An 18,101-nucleotide genomic window follows, 5' to 3' on the forward strand; every position below is an offset into this window, starting at 1 on the left:
GAGGGGAAGGGGAGAGAGTGACGCCTCCCAGTCGGACAGCGCGCTCTTGCGCAGACGCGCTGGACCCCGAGGCGCATGCGTGATGGCGGATGCCTGCCTGGCACAGGAGCGTAACGGACAAATGTAATGCGGGGGCGGGAGGTGGCAAGGAGCAGATGGCCCCGTTTTCAGCGCACACATTTAATGTTGGAGGGTCAGGCAGAAATGCGAAGCAAGAGGTAGCAAACTTTTTGAGTTTTGGTGCGCTCGTAAATGGCGAGCCCCTCCATCCCCATCCCCCAACCCACCGAATGCCCATCATTAAGCGGTTGCTATGTGAGTGAGCTCCAGCCCTCAAGTGTGATGATGAGTGGTGATTGATCTGTCAAGTGTTAAAAAGTAATGAACAGCCGCGGCCGCTGCATTACCGCGTTACTGGTGGTACCGTCGAGTGCATCTTTTCTGCAAGAGTTGTCGGTTTAAGCGATGCTGGCGCTCGGCTGTCAGGCTTGAGCAATCGGGCTGGGTACACAAGGCATTTGATTAAATTCCGGAGTGTGGTAGGTACAAGTGCCAATTGCAACTCGACCCAGCGCTTTGAAAGAAAATAGGACCAGTTGTAACACAGGCTAACTTGACGACTTGAGTATAATTTTGTAAATCGATGTGGCATTAACGTGTGCGGTATTATACGTTTGCTTGCTTTTCGATTTTGCTTTATTTAAAAAAGGTTGTACACGTGGATGATGTAAGCCAACAATCGGACTATTCATCGCGGTGAAGTTAATTGCAGACCCGTTTTAAGGTTTAGAAGGTTGTGATATAATTGGACGCTGACCAAGTTAATGTTGTGATAATAAGGTATGTATGCTGTTCTGTGACATTCTCCATTTAAACAACAGGAATATACTTCTCGCCGAGATAGGTGATGGCTTCTTGGAATTTCCCTCTGACTGGAAGCAATGTATTTTTGTTGTAACCGGAATATGCAATTCATTTGAAATTTAAAATGGAGTAATAACACACAAAAAATGTCGTTGGGATAACTATATTAAGTCAATAAAAACAGCTTTGTTTAAAAAAAACCCTGCAATATCAACATCACAGAACTGATTGTAACATCCATGCTTTGTGTTGTAATTAAGCTGAACCCCCTCCCCCATTTTCTATTATGTACTCTCAGCCATCCCCAGTCATTCTGCACCATTTCCCCCTGTTTTGGAGGATGTCAATGCTCCTCGAACCTCTCTGGTCAGTTGTTCACCATTATCTCAGTTAGATGTGGTAGGATTGCAGAGTTTTGACTTGTTGCATTATTTATGAGATTGCTGTGTCCCAGCTTTTTGTCCTGTACTCATCAGAACAAATACAAGCATGTCAAATTTCAATTATTGCAACAATTTCTACTACTGGAGTGAGTGGTCAAGGTTTGCCATGGAGAAAGCAATGGGAACTATGGGCTCCCCAAATTCCTTGGTAAGTGAAAAATAGCCACAAAGTTTGAACATATCCCTTTTGTTTGCAGCGAACAGGTCAGTATGGATGAATGCATGTCGCTTCCGGCAAGCGTAAAGGAGCCACCTTACGAGCTCAAATGATTATCTTAAATTAGTTGCTGATGTAACTATTAGCACATCAGCAATGCTGTGTATGCATTTCTGTGCTGCTGTCATACTAGGTATATATAGAACATAGAACAACACAGCGCAGTACAGGCCCTTCGGCCCACGATGTTGCACCGAAACAAAAGCCATCTAACCTACACTATGCCATTATCATCCATATGTTTATCCAATAAACTTTTAAATGCCCTCAATCATTGGCTGATAGAATCAAATAGCATATTCCTTTGGTTGTTTGTAATAGGCAGAGTACAAACTATTCCACCAACCTGCGCTTCCAAAACCAAAACATCAACTGTTGGACATGATTCTGCAATTGGGTCAGTACTTGCTAAACAATCCTGAGTGTGTTGACAGCTGCGGCCAGAAACAAACACAAACAGATGTTTCCGCCGTCTTGCTCCCTCTCTCATCCTGTTCTAATTTTCCAGATATCCATCACTGTCTTCGCCTGATGTGCTGAATGAAATTTAAAGATATAGTTATAATTAATCAAGCTTGTAATGTGGCTTCACGCTTGCTAGAGGTGACATACACTCATATGCAGGGATCCGTTATCTGCAAAGAAAAGGAATAAATTCAAGTGTTGTGTCTTGTTTTGAATTGCCCAGGTGCCTGGGAAGCCTGTAGTTCCATGTTGCTTGTCCGTGTTGCTTTCTCCATGGCAAAACATCAACGAGTCAGAGTTGACTTGTGAACCAGTTTACACCCATCTCTCCTCCAGCATAAATTGTTCTGATTGTTTGGAAATTGGCATTGTTGCATTTGTCCTGATGAATGCAAGATGAAAAACTTTGGCAATATGTCTTTCTTCTCAGCAATATTCAAGTTCTGTGCTACCAGTTCATAGTTATAAGATTACATAACTGGAGTACTCCTGGTGCTGCTCTTGGCATGCTGTTCTACACTCCTCATTGAACCAGCATTGGCCCCATGGCTTGATGATAATGGAGTGAGAGATATGTCAGGCCATGTAGTTAACTGATTGCCGTGGGATTCTACTGCTCTGATGGCCTACAGTGCCTGGTGGATGCCTAGTTTTGAGTTGCTAGGACTATCTTGAACCTAGCATGCTGGCAGTGTCACACCAGAGGTTGCCCTCCATGTGAAGATGAGACTTTATCACCACAAGGATCATGTGGTTATCACACTTATCAATACTGTCAAGGATATATGCATATGTGGTAGATACATGGGTGAGGATGAGATCAACTAGGTTTTTCCCTCTTGCTGCTCCTTTCACCTCCTGTTGCATCATAGTATTGCAGCGATATCTTTTAGGACTTGACCAGAAGTGGAGCTTCAGAGCTGTTCTTGGAGATGGAACTTGAAGTCCCCGATCAAGAGATTGTTTTGTGCTCTTGTTTCCTACAGACATCTCCCAAGTAGTGTTAAATATGGTGGTGTACTGCTTCGTCAGAGAGGCTGGGTACTTGGTAATAAGCAGGAAGTTCCTTCCCATGTTTGACCTGATGCTGCAAGACTGAGTTGCAGAGACAATGTTGTGGACTCCCTGGGCCACTCTCTCATGACAGTAGATAACACTACTCCCACCTTGGGCATGTCTTCCCTGCTGGTGGAACAGGACATCCCCAAGGATGATGATGAAGGGGTTTGTATTGTTGGCTGAAAGATATGATGTTTCTGTGAGTGTAACTATGTCAGAATCATCCAAATATGACACGAGTCCCCAGATGTGAGGCGGATTTGAATTTGTATATCCCACCTGTCATGACCACAGCTTGTCCTAAAGCATTTTTATAGCCAATGTATCTTTTGAAATGCAGTTATTCTTGTAATCTAGACAACCAGCTTGGGTCACTGTCTGTGCGGAGTCTGCACATTCTCCCCGTGTTTGCGTGCGTTTCCTCCGGGTGCTCCGGTTTCTTCCCACAGTCCAAAGATGTGCATGTTAGGTAGATTGGCCAAGCTAAATTGCCATTCGTGTTCACAAAAGGTTGGGTGGGGTTACTGGGTTACGGGGAAGGTAGAGGTGTGGGCTTGGGTAGGGTGCTCTTTCCAAGGGCCAGAGCATACTCGATGGGCCGAATGGCCTCCTGCACTGTAGATTCTATGATACATAATTTCCTTGTTCCAGTTACTGATAGTAGATTATTATTCCAAATTTACTGAATTTATATTCCTCAGCTGTTGTAATGGGATTTGATTTTGTCTCTCTGGATCATTAGTCCAGGCCGGAGGAAATTATGGCAAAGCTGTATAAAGCACTGGTTCAGCTTCAACTTGAGTCTTGTATTCAGTCCTGTACACCAGTGGAGTTGAGAAATACCAAGGGGCAATAGCGGGTGTCATATATAGACCCCCAGACTGCAGTGGTGATACTGGGAATGGCATTAAACGTGAAATTAGAGATGCATGTAATAAGGGAATATCGGTGATCATGGGTGATTTTAATCTTCACATAGATTGGGCAAATCAAATTAGCCACAATGCCGTAGAGGAGGAATTCCTGGAGTGTATACGGGATGGTTTTCTTGATCAATATGTGGAGGAACCAACTAGAGAGCAGGCCACCTTAGAGTGGGTACTGTGTAATGAGCAGGGAATCATTACCAATCTAGCTGTACGAGCCCCTTGGGATGAGCGACCATAACATGATAGAATTTTCTATCAAGATGGAGAGTGAAGTAGTTGATTCGGAGACTAGGGGGCTGAATCTCAATAAAGGGAACTATGAACATATGAGGTGTGAGTTGGCCTTGATAGATTGGGGAGAATTACTTAAAGGGATGTCAGTGGTAGACAATGGCAAACATTCAAGGAACGCTTGGGGGAACTACAGCAACTGTTCATTCCTGTCTGGCACAAAAGCAAAGGGGGTAAGAGGGCCAATCCATGGCTTACAAAGGAAATTAAAAAATAGTATCCGATCCAAGGAAGAAGCATACAGATTGGCCAAGAAAAATAATCGGTTTGAGATTTGGGAGCAGTTTAGAATTCATCAAAGAAGGTCAAAGGGATTGATTAAGAAGGGGAAAGTACAGTACGAAAGGAAGCTAGCAGGGAACATAAAGACTGACACTAAGCGTTTCTATAGATATGTGAAGAGAAAGAGATTGGTAAAGAGAAATGTAGGCGCTCTACAGACAGGAACAGGGGAATGCATAATAAGGGACAAAGAAATGGCTGAGAAATTGGAACGCATACTTCGGTTCAGTCTTCACAAAAGAGGACACAAATCAGATACCAGAAATGCTGGAAAATGAAATGTTTAGTGAGAGGAAAGAACTGAGGGAGATCAACGTTAGTAGAGAAATGGTGCTGGGAAAATTAATGGGAATTGAAGGCAGATAAATCCCCAGGGTCTGAGAATCTGCATCTCCGAGTGCTTAAGGAGGTGGCTCTGGAAATAGTGGACACATTGGTGGTCATCTTCCGGGATTCTATAGACTCTGGAACTGTCCCTGCAGATTGGAGGGTAGCTCACGTCACTCCGATATTCAAAAAGGGAGGTAGAAAGAAAGGCAATTATAGACCAATAAGCCTAACGTCGGTAGTGGAGAAAATGTTTGAATCCATTGTCAAGGACTTTATAGCGGAACACTTAGAAAGCAGTGGCAGGATCAGTCAGTCAGCATGGATTTATGAAGGGAAAATCATGCTTGACAAATTTGTTGGAATTCTTTGAAGAGGTAACCAGTACAGTTGACAAGGGGGAGCCAGTCGATGTGGTATATTTCGTCTTTCAGAAGGTGTTTGACAAAGTTCAGCATAAGATATTATTGGGGGAACTATATTGAGCTGGATAGAAAACTGTTTGGCAGAGAGGAAACAAAGAGTAGGGATTAATGGGTCCTTTTCAAATTGGCAGGATGTAACTAGTGGGGTACCACAGGGATCAGTGCTGGGACCTCAGCTATTCACAATATATATAAATGATTTGGATGAGGGGCCAAAATGTAACATCTCAAAGTTTGCCGATGACACCAAGTGAGGCGGAAGGTGAATTGTGACGAGGATGCAGGGATCTTGCAGAAACACTAGCTGCTTCGTGCATTTGAGTCTTTTCGGCGGGAATTCAGCTGTTGTAGTGGGCGGAGCTACAGAGTCGAGCGGTGAGTATTTAAACTAGCTGATTCGTGGATTCGAGTCTTTTCGGCGGGAAATCAGCTATAGGAGTGGGTGGAGCTACAGAGTCGAGCGGTGAGCATTTAAACTAGCTGCTTCGAGTCTTTTCGGCGGGAATTCAGCAGTTGGAGTGGGCAGAGCTACAGAGTCAAGCGGTGAGTATTTAAACTAGCTGCTTCGCGGATTCGAGTCTTTTTGGCGGGAATTCAGCTGTTGGAGTGGGCAGAGCTACAGGGTCGAGCGGTGAGTATAGAGGTCAGGAGCACAGATTTGACGTCGCAGGAGGGGGTCAGTGTTCAGGTAGGTGGTTTGAAGTGTGTCTACTTCAATGCCAGGAGTATACGAAACAAGGTAGGGGAACTGGCAGCATGGGTTGGTACCTGGGACTTCGATGTTGTGGCCATATTGGAGACATGGATAGAGCAGGGACAGGAATGGTTGTTGCAGGTTCTGGGGTTTAGGTGTTTTAGTAAGCTCAGAGAAGGAGGCAAAAGAGGGGGAGGTGTGGCGCTGCTAGTCAAGAGCAGTATTACGGTGGAGGAGAGGATGCTAGATGGGGACTCTTCTTCAGAGGTAGTATGGGCTGAAGTTAGAAACAGGAAAGGAGAGGTCACCCTGTTGGGAGTTTTTTATAGGCCTCCTAATAGTTCTAGGGATGGATTATAGAAAAATGTAGGAGCAATAGGGTGGTCGTGATGGGAGATTTTAACTTCCCCAACATTGAATGGGACTTGTGTTGGAGGCATAGATGGAGCAGAACTTGTAAGGAGCATCCAGGAGTTTTTTAGAGCAGTATGTAAATAGTCCAACTCGGGAAGGGGCCATACTGGACCTGGTATTGGGGAATGATCCCGGCCAAGTGGTTGAAGTTTCTGTCGGTGATTACTTTGGGAATAGCGATCACAATTCCGTAAGTTTTAGAAGACTCATGGACAAAGACGAGAGTGGTCCTAAAGGAAGAGTGCTAAATTGGGGAAAGGCCAAGTATAACAAAATTCAGCAGGAGCTAGGGAATGTGGATTGGGAGCAGCTGTTTCAGGGTAAATCCACGTTTGAAATGTGGGAGTCTTTTAAGGAAAGGTTGATTAGAGTGCAGGACAGACGTGTCCCTGTGAAAATGAGGGATAGAAATGGCGAGATTAGGGAACCATGGATGACTGGTGGAATTGTGAGACTAGATAAAATGAAAAAGGAAGCATACATAAGATCTAGGCTACTTAAAACTGATGAAGCTTTGGAGGAATATCGGGAAAGTAGGACAAATCTCAAACGCGCAATAAAGAGGGCTAAAAGGGGTCATTAAATATCTTTGGTTAACAGGGTTAAGGAAAATCCCAAAGCCTTTTATTCGTATACAAGGAGCAAGCGGTTAACTAGAGAAAGGATTGGCCCACTCAAAGACAAGAGGGAATTTATGCGTGGAGTCAGAGGAAATGGGTGAGATTCTTAATGAGCACTTTGCATCGGTATTCACCAAGGAGAGGGACATGACGAATGTTGAGGTTAGGGATGGATGTTTAAATACTCTAGGTCAAGTCGGCATAAGGAAGGGGGAAGTTTTGGATATTCTAAAAGGCATTAAGGTGGACAAGTCCCCAGGTCTGGATGGGATCTACCCAGGTTTCTGAGGGAAGCGAGGGACGAAATAGCTAGGGCCTTAACAGATATCTTTGCAGCATCCTTTAGCACGGGTGAGGTCCCAGAGGACTGGAGAATTGCTAATGTTGTCCCTTTGTGTAAGAAGGGTAGCAGGGATAATCCAGGGAATTATAGACCCGTGAGCTTGACGTCAGCGGTAGGCAAACTGTTGGAGAAGATACTGAGGGATAGGATCTATTCACATTTGGAAGAAAATAGACTTCTCCGTGATAGGCAGCATAGTTTTGTGCAGGGAAGGTCATGTCTTACAAACCTAGTAGAATCCTTTGAGGAAGTGACAAAGTTAAATGATGAGGGAAGGGCTGTAGATGTCATATACATGGACTTCAGTGAGGCGTTTGATAAAGTTTCCCATGGCAGGTTGATAGAAAAAGTGAAGTCGCATGGGGTTCAGGGTGTACTAGCTAGATGGATAAAGAACTGGCTGGGCAACAGGAGACCGAGAGTAATGGTGGGAGGGAGTGTCTCAAAATGGAGAAGGGTGACTAGTGGTGTTCTACAGGGATCCGTGCTCGGACTACTGTTGTTTGTGATATACATAAATGATCTGGACAAAGGTATAGGTGGTCTGATTAGCAAGTTTGCAGATGATACCAAGATTGGTGGAGTTGCAGATAGCGAGTGGGACTGTCAGAGAATACAGCAAAATATAGATAGATTGGAGAGTTGGGCAGAGAAATGGCAGATGGAGTTCAATCCAGACAAATACGAGGTGATGCATTTTGGAAGATCCAATTCAAGAGCAGACTATACGGTCAATGGAAGAGTCCTGGGGAAAATTGATGTAGAGAGAGATCTGGGAGTTCAGGTCCATTGTACCCTGAAGGTGGCAACGCAGGTCGACAGAGTGGTCAAGAAGGTATACAGCATGCTTGCCTTCATCTGATGGGGTATTGAATACAAGAGTCGGCAGGCCACGTTACAGTTGTATAGGACTTTGGTTAGGCCACATTTGGAATACTGCGTGCAGTTCTGGTCGCCACATTACCATAAGGATGTGGATGCTTTAGAGAGGGTGCAGAGGAGGTTCACCAGGATGTTGCCTGGTATGGAGGGTGCTAGCTATGAAGAAAGGTTGAGTAGATTAGGATTGTTTTCATTGAAAAGACTGAGGTTGAGGGGGAAACTGATTGAGGTCTACAAAATTATGAGAGGTATGGACAGGGTGGATAGCAACAAGCTTTGTTGTTTAAGGATGGCATCCGGGCAATAGTAAGGGGTGATATTGGTGCTATGGAGGACAAGGTTGAATCAATTTGGGTGGAAATCAGGAATAGTAAGGCAAAAAGGTCACTGATAGGAGTAGTCTACAGGCCACTAAATAGTAACAGGATGGTAGGGCAGGCAATAAGCAAAGAAATAACGGATGCATGTAGAAATGGTACAGCGGTTATCATGGGAGATTTTAATCTGCATATCGATTGGTTTAACCAGGTTGGTAAAGGCAGCCTTGAGGAGGAGTTTATAGAATGTGCCCGGGATAATTTCCTGGAACAGTATGTAATGGAACCTACAAGGGAACAAGCGGTCCTAGATCTGGTCCTGTGTAATGAGGCAGGATTGATTAATGATCTCATAGTTTGGGATCCTCTTGGAAGGAGCGACCACAATATGGTGGAATTTAAAATACAGTTGGAGGATGACAAGGTAAAATCAAACATTAGTGTTTTGTGCTTAAACAAAGGCGATTACAATGGGATGAGAGAAGAACTAGCTAAGGTAGACTGGGAGCAAAGACTTCATGGTGAAGCAGTTGAGGAACAGTGGAGAACCTTCCGAGCGATCTTTTACAGTGTTCAGAAAAGGTTCATACCGACAAAAAAGATAGACGGTAGAAAGGGGAAAAATCGACCGTGGATATCTAAGGAGGTGAGGGAGAGTATCAAATTGAAGGAAAAAACATACAAAGTGGCAACAATTAGTGGGAGACTAGAGGACTGGGAAGTCTTTAGGGGACAACAGAAAGCTACTAAAAAAGCTATAAAGAAGAGCAAGGTAGACTATGAAAGTAAACTGGCTCAGAACATAAAAGCAGATAGTAAAAGCTTCTACAAATATATAAGACAAAAAAGAGTGGCTAAGGTAAATATTGGTCCTTTGGAAGATGAGAAGGGAGATTTAATAATAGGAGACGGGGAAATGGCTGAGGAGCAGAACAGGTTTTTTGGGTCAGTCTTCACAGTGGAGGACACAAATAACATGCCAGTGACTGATGGAAATAAAGATATGATAGGTGAGGACCTTGAGATGATTGTAATCACTAAGGAGGCAGTATTGGGCAAGCTAATGGGGCTAAAGGTAGACAAGTCTTCTGGCCCTGATGGGATGCATCCCAGAGTGTTAAAAGAGATGGCTAGGGAAATTGTAAACGCACTAGTGATAATTTATCAAAATTCACTAGACTCTGGGGTGGTCCCAGAGGATTGGAAAGTAGCAAACGTGACACCACTGTTTAAAAAAAAAGGAGGTCGGCAGAAAGCGGGTAATTATAGGCCGGTAAGCTTAACTTCGGTTGTAGGGAAAATGCTGGAATCTATCATTAAGGAGGAAATAGCGGGGCACCTGGAGGGAAATTGTCCCATTGGGCAGACGCAGCATGGGTTCACAAAGGGCAGGTCGTGTCTGACTAATTTGGTAGAATTTTTTGAGGACGTTACCAGTGCAGTAGATAACGGGGAGCCAATGGACGTGGTATATCTGGATTTCCAGAAAGCTTTTGACAAGGTGCCACACAAAAGGTTGCTGCATAAACTAAAGATGCATGGCATTGAGGGTAAAGTGGTAGCATGGGTAGAGGATTGGTTAACTAACAGAAAGCAGAGAGTGGGGAAAATGGGTGTTTCTCTGGTTGGCAACCTGTAACTAGTGGGGTCCCTCAAGGATCAGTGTTGGGCCCGCAGTTGTTCACAATTTACATAGACGATTTGGAGTTGGGGACCAAGTGCAATGTGTCAAAGTTTGCAGACGACACTTAGATGAGTGGTAAAGCAAAAAGTGCAGAGGATACCGGAAGTCTGCAGAAAGATTTGGATAGGTTGGGTGAATGGGCTAGGGTCTGGCAGATGGAATTCAATGTTGCCAAGTGTGAGGCTATCCATTTTGGGAGGAATAACAGCAGAATGGATTATTATTTAAACGGTAAGATGTGAAAACATGCTGCTGTGCAGAGGGACTGGGTGTACTGGTGCACGAGTCGCAAAAAGTTGGTGTGCAGGTGCAACAGGTGATTAAGAAGGTGTGGTAGTATGCATTAGGGGTCATGTGGGACTGTGAAGCCATGATGTCATTGGTTGACAGATCCCGGGTCCTGGTTGGACGTTGACCTCTAGCTCCGCCCTGAAGGCGGAGTATAAGTACCTGGAGTCCTCCCCCGCAGGCAGTCTACTACTGAACTGCGGGGGAAACAGTCACGCTTAATAAAGCCTCATCGACTTCACACTATTCGTCTCTCGGAGTCTTTGTGCGCTACAATTTATTAAGCGTGACTAAAGGACTATGGAGCTCAGGATCATCCCGGAATGCCTGAGGATCAGCCACCACGCAGTGAACGCGGCAGCAGCTTTCAAGCACTGGCAGACTTGTTTTGAGGCCTACCTCAGAACGGCCACCGGCCGGGTCACAGAAGACCAAAAACTACAGGTCCTGCACTCGAGGTTAAGCACGGAGATTTTCTCTCTCATCGAAGACGCAGAGGATTTCCAGACGGCGTTCGCAGCACTAAAAAGTCTCTATGTCCGCCCAGTAAACCAGATCTATGCTCGCTATCAACTCGCAACGAGACGGCAAAGTCCCGGAGAATCGATAGATGAATTCTACGCCGCGCTACTAATTTTGGGACGAGCCTGCAGCTGCCCGTCGGTGAACGCAAATGAACACACGGACATGTTAATGCGCAATGCTTTTGTGGCAGGTATGAACTCCTCCCAAATCCGCCAAAGACTTCTAGAAAAAGAGTTGCTAGGACTCTGAGGCACGGGCCCTAGCAGCCTCCCTAGACGTGGCCGCGCGAAATACCCGCGCCTACGGCCCCGACCGCGCGGCAGCCCATTGGGCTCCGTACGTACCCGTCGCGACAAACCCACCCCCCCCCCCCCCCGGACACCCCACAGGCTTGCGCAGTCCAAACGCCAAGTCGCACCGGGGGCGCCCGCTGCTATTTCTGCGTCCAAGCGACACACCCCGGCAGCGCTGCCCGGCCCGCGCAGCAATCTGCAAGAGCTGCGGGAAAAAGGGCCATTTCGCGGCTGTGTGCCGGTCCCGTGAGGTCGCCGCCGTCCCGGGAGAACAGGGAGCCCTGCACGCCGTTTACGCTCCCCAACCCCCCCAGCGCCCCATGTACGACCCGCAGGCGCAGCCACTCTGGGTCCCGACCACCGCGGTCCCGGGAGAACAGGGAGCCCTGCACGCCGCTTACGCTCCCCAACCCCCCCCCCTCCCCCGCGCCCCATGTATGACCCGCCGGCGCTACCACTTTGGGTCCCGACCACCGCTCTCCCCGGAGAAGAGGGAGTTCTGCGCGTTTCTAACGCCCCCCAACCCCCCCCAGCGCCCCATGTGCGACCCGCAGACGCCGCCATTTTGGGTCCCGGCCACCACGAGGGGAGGAAGAGCGCCACCATCTTGGACCACCCCAGACCTGTACGACGCATGGGGGCGGCCATTTTGTTCACCCCCGACGCCACCTTGGACGGCAACAACGGACCCCAGTATCGACGGCTCCACGGGGTTCGAAGAAGACGCTCAACTACTACAACCACGTCTCGCTTCAATGACGCTGGACCAAGCTCGGCCCCGGACACTCCAGACGACGACGACAACGGTGCTGATAAACGGGCACGAGACACCATGTCTAGTCGACTCCGGGAGCACGGAGAGCTTTATCCACCCCGACACGGTGCGCTACAGAAGGCTAATCGAGTTTTGTCTTTCATTGCTAGAGGGATGGAGTTCAAGACTAGGGAGGTTATGCTGCGATTGTATAGGGTGTTGGTGAGGCCGCATCTGGAGTATTGTGTTCAGTTTTGGTCTCCTTACCTGAGAAAGGACATATTGGCACTGGAGGGAGTGCAGAGGAGATTCACTAGGTTGATCCCAGAGTTGAGGGGATTAGATTATGATGAGAGGTTGAGTAGACTGGGACTGTACTCATTGGAGTTTAGAAGGATGCGGGGGGATCTTATTGAGACATATAAAATTATGAAGGGAATAGATAGGATAGATGCGGGCAGGTTGTTTCCACTGGTCGGGGAAAGCAGAACTAGGGGGCATAGCCTCAAAATAAGGGGAAGTAGATTTAGGACGGAGTGTAGGAGGAACTTCTTCACCCAAAGGGTTGTGAATCTCTGAAATTCCTTGCCCAGTGAAGCAGTTGAGGCTCCTTCTTTAAACGTTTTTAAGAAAAAGATAGATACCTTTCTAAAGAATAAAGGGATTCGGGGATATGGTGTACGGGCCGGAGAGTGGAGCTGAGTCCACAAAGATCAGCCATGATCTCATTAAATGGCGGAGCAGGCTCGAGGGCCCAGATGGCCTACTCCTGTTCCTAGTTCCTATGTATGTTCTTATGTAAGCTTTTTCCAAGGGTGTCAATTACAAGGGGTCACGATTTCAAGATGAGAGGGAGAATGTTTAAGGGAGATGTGCGTGGAAAGTTTTTTACGCAGAGGTGGGTGCCTGGAATGCGTTGCCAGCAGTGGTGGTAGAGGTGGGCACGATAGCATCATTTAAGTTGCATCTGGACAGATATATGAACGGGTGGGGAACAGAGGGAAGCCTTGGAAAATAGGCGACAGGTTTATATAAAGGATCTGGATCGGTGCAGGCTAGGAGGGCTGAAGTGTCTGTTCCAGTGCTGTAGTTTTCTTTGTTCTTGTTCTTTACAGCATGATCTGGACAGGTTGGGTGAGTGGGCAAATCAATGGCAGATGTAGTATAATTTGGATAAGTGTGAGGTTATTCACTTTGGTAGCAAAAACAGGAAGGCAGATTACTACCTGAATGGTTATAAATTGGGAGAGGGGAGTGTGCAGTGGGACCTGGGTGTCCTTGTGCACCAGTCGTTGAAGGTAAGCATGCAGGTGCAGCAGGTGGTAAAGAAGTCTAATGGTATGTTGGCCTTATTTGCCAGAGGATTCAAGTATAGAAACAGGGATGTGTTGCTACAATTATACAGGGCCTTGGTGAGGCCACACCTGGAATATTGTGTGCAGTTTTGGTCTCCTTCTCTGAGGAAGGATGTTCTTTCTCTCGAGGGAGTACAGCGAAGGTTTACCAGACTTATTCCAAGGATGGCGGGACTGTCATATGAAAAGAGATTGAATAGGTTGGGATTGTTCTCGCTGGAGTTCAGAAGAAGGAGGGGGGATCTCATAGAGACTTATAAAATTTAATGGGACAAAACAGGGTAGATGCAGGGAAGATGTTACCAATGATGGGTGTGTCCAGAACCAGGGGTCACAGTCTGAGGATTCAGGGTGAACCATTTTGGACAGATATAAGGAGACATTAGAGAGTGGTGAGCCTGTGGAATTCATTACCACAGGAAGTAGTTGATGCTAAAACTTTGAATATATTCAAGAGGCAGCTAGATATAGCACTTGGGGAGAATGGGATCAAAGGCTCTGGGGAGAAAACAGGATTAGACTATTGAGTTGGATGATCAGCCTTGATCGTGATGAATGGCGGAGCAGGCTCGAAGGGCCAAAAGGCCTCCTCCTGCTCCTATCTACTATGTATCTATGTATGTCCCATATTTTTGCAAGGATGAAAAGGCATCAGAGAGGGTGTAGAGGAGGTAAAAGAAAATAGTTCCAGGGATGAGGTTCTTCAGTTACATATCATAGAATTTACAGTGCAGAAGGAGGCCATTCGGCCCATCGAGTCTGCACCGGCTCTTGGAAAGAGCACCCCACCCAAGCCCACACTCCCACCCCATCCCCATAACCCAGTATCCCCACCCAACACTAATGCAATTTTGGACACTTAAGGGCAATTTTAGCGTGGCCAATCCACCTAACGTGCACATCTTTGGGCTGTGGGAGGAAACCTGAGCACCCGGAGGAAACCCAAGGACATGGGGAGAACGTGCAGACTCCGCACAGACAGTGACCCAGTGGGGAATTGAACCTGGGACCTTGGAGCTGTGAAGCAATTGTGCTAACCACTATGCTACCGTGCTGCCTGTTACGTAGATAGATTGGGAAACTAAGACTGTTCCCCAGGGAGAAGAGCTTGTTTAGCAGAGGTTTGATAGAGATATTCAAACTCATGAGGGGACTGGACGGAGCAGATGAAAAGAAACTGTGTTGCCATTGTTGGAAGGATTGAGAACCAGGCCGTACAGATTTAACAGAGCTATGGGGAAAAGGTGGGGGATGACACTGGGTGAATTGCTCTTGCAGAGAACCAGCACAGACACGATGGGCTGAATGGTTACAGCACAGAACGTGGCCATTTTATGAGTGTCTGATTCTTGTTCAGTAACATCAGAAATAGGAACAGGAGTAGGCTGTTAGGTCCTTTGTGCTTACTCTGCATGAGGAAGGTGATCTTCTACCTCCACTGCCTTCTCACATTCTCCCCATTCCCCTTAATATGCTTAATATCTAAAAAAATCTATTATCTCCATCTTGAATATATTCAATTTCTGAGCATTGCAGCTCTCTGGGGTAGAACATTAAAAAGATACACAACCTTTTGAATCCAAAAATAAAACTGTTTGTTCGTTCTGTAATGATATTATTATGTCACAACAGTTGCTGTTCTCGAGCGATCTGTGCTGGTCTGACAATTTACATTAATGATTTGATCTTGGAAAAACAATTTCAAAATTTGCAGAGGACTCCAAATTGGAAGTTATTATGAAGAAAGAATGTGATAAGTACTGGAAGACATTAAGCTTGCAGAATGGGAATGCAATTTGTAAACATATTTCACCATGGGTAACTGTGAGGTGATGTACTTTGATAGGAATAGGGAGTTCACAAACTGCTTAAATAATAGTCTGAATGGAGTAGAGGATAAAAGGGCTCTAAGTGTACAGTACACAAACCACGAAAGGTAGCAACCAAGAAAGCAAGCCAAGCAAAAGGTTATTTTTGAGAGGGACAGAATTGAAAAGCAGAAAAATTGTTTTGACTTGTTTAACGGCCCTTCCTTTTGATTCCCTTGTTTCTCTTTTCTTTATTTTTGCTGTTATCATTTTGATCCATGGATGCTTACATTTAAGTTGAGCAGGGGAAGAAAGGAACTCAAAAGTTACAAAAGAGAACACTTTTCAGCACCTGAGATATCGGTGGGACTCGGTTTGATTGGATTACTGGTGGCCAATGAATTGGCCAAAAGGCCATGTTATGACCGGTAACAGACAGTGATTGGGTCCTGCCTGAGTGGGATGATTTTCAGAGAGTCGGGATGGACCGGTTTCTGTAGAAAGAAGAAAGCTTACGGGGGTGACCTGAAAGAGATCTTTAAGATAATTAAATTTGGTCAGGTCGATGTAGAGGAAATGTTTCTGCTTGCAAATGAGGCCAGAACCAAGGACCATAAATATAACAAAATAAAAGCAAATTACTGCAGATACTGGTATCTGAAACAAAAACAGAAAATGCTGGACAATCATAGCAGGTCTGAGCATCTGTGGAGAGAAAATGGAGCTAACGTTTCGAGTCTAGATGACTCTCTGTCAAAGCCATATTATTGACCATAAATATACCAGAGTCATTGATAAATCTGATAGGGTATTCCAAGAAACCTCATTGCCTAAAGAATGGTAATTAAATACATTTTGCGGAATGTGGACATTGCTGTTATGCCACCGTTTATTGCCCATCCGTAGTTGCCCTTCATAAGCTGGTGGTGAGTTGCCTTCTTGAATGCTGCAGTCCTTGATGTGTAGGTACACCCACTCTGTTGTTAAAGAGGGAGTTCCAGGATGTTGCCCCAGCAACAGTGAAGGAACAGCGATATATTTCCAAGTCAGGGTGGTGAGTGACTTGGAGGGGAACCTCCAGGTGGTGGAGTTCCCAGGTATCTACTGCTCTTGGTCCTTCTAGATGGTAGGGGTTGTGGGTTTGGAAGGTGCTGAGGAACCTTGGTGAGTTACTGCAGTGCATCTTGTAGATGGTACACATGGCTGCCACTGTGTGTTGGTGATGGAGAGTTTGAATGTTTGTGGAAGGGGGAACAATCAAGCGGCTGCTTTGTCCTGGGTGGTGTTGAGCTTCTTGAGTGTTGTTTGGGCTGCACTCGTCCAGGCAAGTGGAGAGAATTCCATCACACTCTGACTTTGCCTTGAAGATGGTGGACAGGCTTTGAAGGGTCAGTAGGTGAGTTACCTGTCGCAGGATTCCTAAACTTTGACCTGCCCTGGTAGGCACAGTATTAATGTGGCTAAACCAGTTCAGTTTCTGATCAATGGTAACCCTCAGACGTTGATTGTGGGGGATTCAGCGATGGTAATGCCATTGAATGTCAAAGGGCAGTGGTTAGATCCTCTCTTGTAGGAGATGGTAATTGCCTGGCACTTGTTTTTTAAAAAAAATAATTTTTATTAAAGGTTTTCATAAAATATCAATAACAAAATGAGAAAAAAAAGAACCCAACAGGGTCAAGGACAAAACACAATCTAGAAAAGCTACCCCCCCCCCCCGTACATAAATAATAAATTAACATTAACACCCCAACTTAACACAACCGGTATATACACCCCCTCAGACCCTTCAGTGTAAATAACAAAAACAATAATAAAGTAAACCCCCCCCCCCCGAGCTGCTGCTGCCAGTGACCAATGTCTATCGTTCTGCCAGAATGTCTAAGAACGGTTGCCACCGCCTAAAGAACCCTTGTACCGACCCTCTCAAGGCGAATTTCACCCTCTGCAATTTAATGAACCCTGCCATATCACTGATCCAGGATTCCACGCTTGGGGGCCTCGCATCTTTCCACTGAAGGAGAATCCTTCGCCGGGTTACCAGGGACGCAAAGGCCAGAATACCGGCCTCTTTCGCCTCCTGCACTCCCGGCTCCTCTGCCACCCCGAATATTGCGAGCCCCCAGCCTGGTTTGACCCTGGATCCTACCACCCTCTACACCGTCCTCGCTACGCCCTTCCAAAATTCCTCCAGCGCTGGGCATGCCCAGAACATATGGGTGTGATTTGCTGGGCTCCCTGAGCACCTAACACACCTGTCCTCACCCCCAAAAAAACGGCTCATCCTTGCCTCGGTCATGTGTGCCCTGTGCAGCACCTTAAACTGTATGAGGCTGAGCCTCGCGCACGATGAGGAAGAGTTCACCCTCCCCAGGGCATCTGCCCATGTCCCTTCCTCAATTTCCTCTCCCAATTCCTCCTCCCACTTACCTTTTACCTCCACCACCGAGGACTCCTCCTCCTCCTGCATCACCTGGTAAGTTTCCGAGATCTTCCCCACTCCCACCCACCCCCCCGAGAGCACCCTGTCCTGTACTGTGTGTGGCAGTAGCCGCGGGAATTCTGCCATCTGGTAAACGCCCTTACCTGTAAGTACCTGAAGGTGTTCCCCGGGGGGAGCCCGTACTTTTCCTCCAGCTCACCCAGGCTCGCGAACTTCCCGTCCACAAACAGGTCCCCCAACTTTCGTATCCCTGCCCTGTGCCACCCCGAAAACCCTCCAGCTGTTCTTCCTGGGGCAAACCGGTGGTTCCCCCGTAATGGGGTCCTCGCCGAGGGCCCCCCCCCCCCGCGTGCCGCCTCCACTGTTCCCAAATTTTGAG

The 18,101-nt window shown here is 46.6% G+C and overlaps 1 protein-coding gene across 8 annotated transcripts in view; it reads left to right on the forward strand.

Moving 5' to 3' along the window:
- Nucleotides 1–18,101, forward strand: part of st3gal3a (ST3 beta-galactoside alpha-2,3-sialyltransferase 3a) — a 1,052,507-nt gene that overhangs the window by 333,473 nt on the left and 700,933 nt on the right. For 5 of the 8 annotated variants that reach the window (XR_011948150.1, XM_072510646.1, XM_072510650.1 and 2 more), the window contains exon 1: nucleotides 23–218. The exons of 1 other annotated variant lie outside the window; for it this stretch is intronic. The gene's annotated coding sequence lies outside the window, so the exon portion shown is untranslated. Of the gene's footprint in view, nucleotides 1–22; nucleotides 219–261; nucleotides 540–709; nucleotides 841–18,101 lie in introns of those variants that run through there. 2 more of the 8 variants (XM_072510647.1, XM_072510648.1) reach the window with 2 other exon arrangements.

The sequence above is a fragment of the Scyliorhinus torazame genome, chromosome 7 (genome assembly GCF_047496885.1).
Source record: "Scyliorhinus torazame isolate Kashiwa2021f chromosome 7, sScyTor2.1, whole genome shotgun sequence".
NCBI lineage: Eukaryota > Metazoa > Chordata > Chondrichthyes > Carcharhiniformes > Scyliorhinidae > Scyliorhinus > Scyliorhinus torazame.